Source organism: Neoarius graeffei, chromosome 13 (genome assembly GCF_027579695.1).
Source record: "Neoarius graeffei isolate fNeoGra1 chromosome 13, fNeoGra1.pri, whole genome shotgun sequence".
Classification (NCBI taxonomy): Eukaryota; Metazoa; Chordata; class Actinopteri; order Siluriformes; family Ariidae; genus Neoarius; species Neoarius graeffei.
The window spans coordinates 56843474-56849795 of NC_083581.1; positions in this window are offsets into that span (position 1 = coordinate 56843474).

Genomic DNA, 6322 nt, shown 5'->3' on the forward strand with positions numbered 1-6322 from the left:
GAGACACATGGATGTGGTGAGAGAGGACATGAAAGTGGCAGGTGTGGTAGAGAAGGATGTGGAAGACAGGGAGCAATAGAGACGAAATATCCGCTGTGGCGACCCCTAATCGGGAGCAGCCAAAAGAAGAAGAAGTTATTCTAAGTTGGTTAACATAGCTAGATGTAAATATGAGGAAATGAAATCTGAAACTCTGATTTATCATCTCATATTCATCTTTTAATCTCAAACTTAAATGTCTTCATTGTATAACAAAAAAAATAATAATAATTGGCCTTGTGGGTAAATTAGATTAGAAAATTTTGAAATAAAGGAAGCATTCCACCAAAAATAAGAAACACATCACAAGATTAATCCTGGTCCATACGGAGGTACAGAATTCTGAGAACAGCTGCAAGGGATACACTTTGGAGAACATGGAAAAAAGTCAGATGTAAAATCTGATACCGAGTCCAAACCACAAGAGCGCTTATCAGTCTACACACTCAATTATACAGTTGCATCACACATACATATCCTTAAATGACCAGGTCACCTCTACTAAAAATCTGGGATTTAAATCTAAAGGAAGTAAAATAAATGTGGCATGAAGCAAGTTTAAAGTCATATCTGACACACTATCATAAGATGAGTCATTGTTTGTCTGGTTCGTGCTGATGAGCTCTTCCTTTAATGCCAATTATTAGTATTGATAACATAGACAAGCAAGTAGACTCTGGGAGCCCAGCAGGTTGAGATTGGGCAGACCATATTGCATTAGGTGTGAGAGAATGTGTGAACAGCTCCAAAAAAGATTATGTTTTAGAAAAAAAATGTAAGAAGAAAATGGGGTGTCAGGAAGGAGAGTAACGTGTGCAATTAAGAACTTGTTTCTTCAGGACTGGAAAACATACAAAAAGAAAAAGAAGAACAGGGAGCAGATGTTTGGACTAAAAGAAACAAAATAGATTTCAAATGTGTTTTTACTTAATAGCAGGACAGAAGAGGACCTGTCACTGGCTGAACCTCAAATTGCTCATATTGGACAGATTATACATGAGCTTTAGAGGGGAAGTAAACTGTCAGAAATAGGGGTACAGTCAGAGTCTATTTCTGTCCCCTAAGGTACAATCTACACTAATGTACCTCCTAGGGCTCATTATTAGACCTCAAGGTATCTACATGTACCTTTATAGGGCCAAAAAGCTACATATTTGTTCCCAAGCAGTATATAAAGAGGACAAATAAGTACCTTAGACAGTACTGCCCCAGTGACAAGCCATTGTACCCCTAAAGGTACAATAATTTACTTTTTATTTTCCAAGAGTGTAATTGTTTTCAACCATATGTTCAGAAAACACACAACCAAAAACAGAAACCTACAATTACAAAAAGTTAGGATGGCATGCTGAAAGTCTACGCCGCTCCTCAGGCTTGTGTTACTGAGGCATTACAACACCTGGCTGACCAGATAAACAACGTGGAGAAAAAACACCCAGACTCTTTGCTCATTGTTTTGGGGGACTTTAATAGAGCAAACCTCAGCCACAAACTGCCAAAATATAAACAGCACATTAAGTGTCCCACCAAGGACACTAACACTCTGGACCATTGTTACACTGTTTTAAAGGACTCATACCACTCTGTCCCCCGTGCAGCCTTGGGACTATCTGATCACTGCATTGTTCATCTTATCCCGACCTACAGGCAGAAGCTAAAATCTGCTAAGCCTGTAGTCAAGATGGTGAGGAGATGGTCCGATGAGGCCAAAGTGGAACTACAAGCCTGCTTTGATTGCACTGATTGGAGTGTTTTTGAAGCTGCAGCTTCAGACCTGCATGAACTGACTGATACTGTAACATCTTACATCAGTTTTTGTGAGGATGTGTGTGTGTCCACCAAGACCTTCCGCACATACAACAACAACAAACCCTGGTTCACTGCAAAACTCAGGCAGCTTCGCCAGGCCAAGGAGGAGGCCCACAGAATTGGGAACAGAGTCCTGTACAAACAGACCAGAAACACACTCAGTACGTTTACATGCACATCCAAATCGAGCTGCTGTTGGTAATCGAGCAAAGGGTCCCAGCAGGGTGCCAGAGAAATCCAATCCTACATGCACACAAGGAAATCGAGCTATTGTGTGAGGTACATTGTGCACCCGAGCCACAGGTGGCACTGCGCGCCCCATCGTGTTGGTACACTTCCGGTTGTCGTCATGAAGAAGAGCTATTCAAGAGTGTAAACAAAGTTATCGGTTCCGTGTTCTCCATTGCGCGTTTTTCTCCTGTCCATGAATTTTAATATATTCAACTCCTTAAGCTGAATGAGCATGAACTCTGTCTCCTCATTGCTCCAGAAGTGCACGTTTCTGCTCGCCATTTTCTCTTCTTCGTTTGTTCCTCCTGACCTCTTCTGCTGCTCGCTACTACTGTTGTCATGCCGACCGAGGCTGTCGTGTTTCCCGCTTGTGGTCTCGTCACTCGTCACTTCCAGAAGGGGCAGTGCTGAAGTAAGTAGCTCGACTACTTAGCTCGATAGGGTATACATGCACTAAGTAGCTCGGCAAAAATCGCATAATCTAGGTCGTGTAGCTCGATTACGAGAAATCAAGTTCGGTTCAATTTTAGCCTAGCTAAGGTGTTTCCATGGCATTTAGAACTTCGATTTCAGTCGAGCAACAGCAGAAATTCGATTTTCTCTATGTGCATGTAAACGCACTGACTGATGAAAGAGGTGAAAGCAGCTAAGGCCAAGTTTACATTAGACCGTATCTGTCTCGTTTTCTTCACGGATGCACTGTCCGTTTACATTAAAACGCCTGGAAACGCCGGGAAACGGGAATCCGCCAGGGTCCACGTATTCAATCCAGATCGTGTCTGGTCCGGTGCTGTGTAAACATTGAGGATACGCGGATACGCTGTGCTGAGCTCTAGCTGGCGTCGTCATTGGACAACGTCACTGTGACATCCACCTTCCTGATTCGCTGGCGTTGGTCATGTGACGCGACTGCTGAAAAACGGCGCGGACTTCCGCCTTGTATCACCTTTCATTAAAGAGTATAAAAGTATGAAAATACTGCAAATACTGATGCAAATACTGCCCATTGTGTAGTTATGATTGTCTTTAGGCTTGCCATCCTTCCACTTGCAAATGGTAAGTGACGCGCATGCCCGACATGCACTGAGATCACACACACAGCGGCTCAGTCCCAAATCACTGCTTGTGCGCTCCACTCGTGCACTCTGTGAGCTGCGCAGGGCCGGAGTGCGCACCCTCCAGAGGGCACTCGCTGTTCAGGGCGGAGTGATTTGGAGTACAGGATGCCTGCGGAGCCGAGCGTATCCGTGTATTGGCATTGCTATGTGCACACGAATCGTGTATTGGCGTTGCTGTGTGCACACTAATCGTTTTAAAAACGTTAATCTGATGATCCGCTGATACGGTCTAATGTAAACCCCACCTAAGAGGAGCTATGGTGAAAGGATCAAAAACAGCCTTTCAGCCAACGATCCGGCATCAGTGTGGCTAGGCCTGAAGAATATCACCAGCTACAGGAGACCATCCCCCAACACTGCAATGAACCATCAACTGGCTGACGAATTGAATGTGTTCTACTGCAGATTTGACACATTCACACCTCTCCCCCCCCCAGACATTAAAGACCCATTTACACCCCTGCTATTCTGCCTCCTCTTGCCTCTGACCCCGCACCAGCACTCAAGATCTGTGAAGAGGATGTTTGTCAGCTTTTTCACAGACAGAAGATCAGGAAGGCACCCGGCCCAGATGGTGTGTCACCCTCCTGTCTGAAGGTCTGTGCTGATCAGCTGGCCCCCATCTTCACCCAGATCTTCAATAGATCCCTGGAGCTGTGTGAAGTCCCCTCATGCTTCAAACGCTCCACAATAATCCCGGTTCCCAAGAAAACCACCATCACAGGACTGAATGACTACAGGCCTGTAGCCCTCACATCTGCAGTCATGAAGTCCTTCAAGAGACTGGTGTTGTCACACCTGAAGGACATCACAGACCCCCTGCTGGACCCCCTGCAGTTTGCCTACCGGGCAAACAGGTCAGCAGATGATGCAATCAATATGGGACTGCACTACATCCTGCAACACCTTGACTCTGCAGGGACGTACGCCAGGATCCTGTTTGTGGACTTCAGTTCGGCGTTCAACACCATCATTCCAGACATTCTCCACACCAAGCTCACCCAGCTCACTGTGCCCTCCTCCACCTGTCAGTGGATTATAAACTTCCTGACTGACAGGAAGCAGCAGGTGAGGCTGGGGAGCATCACATCCAGCACCCAGACTATCAGCACTGGCGCCCCCCAGGGGTGTGTGCTCTCCCCACTGCTATTCTCCCTTTACACCAACGACTGCACCTCAAGAGACCCATCTGTTAAACTCCTGAAATTTGCAGACGACACAATGGTCATCGGCCTCATCCGAGATGGTGACGAGTCTGCATACAAACAGGAGGTTGAACGGCTGGTCTGTTGGTGCGGTCAGAACAATCTGGAGCTGAACACGCTCAAAACTGTGGAGATGACAGTGGACTTTAGGAGGAGCCCCACCCACCCTGCTGCCCATCACCATCACCAACAACACTGTGACTGCTGTTGAAATCTTCAGGTTTCTGGGCTCCACAATCTCCCGGGACCTGAAGTGGGAGACCAACACAGTCACCATCATCAGAAAGGCCCAGCAGAGGTTGTACTTTCTGCACCAGCTCAGGAAGCTCAACCTGTCTAAGGAGCTGCTGACACAATTCTACTCCGCCATCATTCAGTCTGTTCTCTGCTCTTCCATCACTGTTTGGTTTGGATCAGTCACCAAGCAGGACAAGAACAGACTGCAATGGACAATAAGGTCTGCAGAGAAAATTATTGGTGTCAACCTGCCCTCCATCCAAGACCTGTACCTGTCCAGAGTCAGGAAACAGGCAGGTAACATCTCTGCAGACCCATCACACCCTGGTCACAAATTGTTTAAACTTCTCCCCTCTGGGAGACGCTACAGATCACTGTACGCAAAAACAACCAGACACAAGAACAGTTTTTCCCCCTCAGGCTGTCTCTGTGATGAACAGCTAAAACCGGACTCAAATACCGTTAACATCAACTGTGAAATATCTGCACACTCATACCGTCATTCTGTGCTCACTGTATATTTATATTTACTAATTCATCCTTGCAGGCGGCACGGTGGTGTAGTGGTTAGCGCTGTCGCCTCACAGCAAGAAGGTCCTGGGTTCGAGCCCCGGGGCCGGCGAGGGCCTTTCTGTGTGGAGTTTGCATGTTCTCCCCGTGTCCGCGTGGGTTTCCTCCGGGTGCTCCGGTTTCCCCCACAGTCCAAAGACATGCAGGTTAGGTTAACTGGTGACTCTAAATTGACCGTAGGTGTGAGTGTGAATGGTTGTCTGTGTCTATGTGTCAGCCCTGTGATGACCTGGCGACTTGTCCAGGGTGTACCCCGCCTTTCGCCCGTAGTCAGCTGGGATAGGCTCCAGCTTGCCTGCGACCCTGTAGAAGGATAAAGCGGCTAGAGATAATGAGATGAGATGAGAATGAATTCATCCTTGCACTATGCACCATTTTGCACCAAAAGATTTTTAAAAATAAAATATTGTCTATACATATATCTACGGTACATGTACATAGCTTTTTGTTTTGTTTTTTGTCTATGCTTTTTTTTAAATCTGTTTGTGCTAAGTGAAACCGGAGTCAAATTCCTCGTGTGTGTTCACATACCTGGCAATAAAAGTGATTCTGATTCTGAAATTGAAAGTAAAACTGAAAACAATTATTTGTAAATAATCTTTGAAGTGTATTGCACTAAAAATATTACAACAGCACATTATTTCCTGTTTTACCTCATGAATTTTATTGTTTTTTTCAAAATAAACATTTCAATTTTTATTTTTGCAACACATAAAAAAAAAAAGTTGGGTCAGTAATGCATTTATCACTTTATAATGTTACCATTCCTTCTCACAACACTTAAAATGTTTAGGGACTGAAGACATCAAGTAATGAAGTGTTTCAGGTGTTATTTTGTCCCATTCTTTCTGCAAACAGGTCTTAAAGTGAGCAACAGTACTGGGTCGTCATTGTCATGTTTTTGTTTTTAAAATTCGCCACACATTCTCTATTGGCGACAGAGGGGAGGGACACCCTCTTCTTCCACAGCTACGCCATTGTAATGTGTGCAGAATGTGGTTTTGCATTGTTTTGTTGAAATATCCCTGGAAAAGATGTCATCTTGAAAGCAGCATATGTTGCTCCAAAATTCACGTTTGCTAAGAACGCATATGTAAGGTGCACGGAAAAATG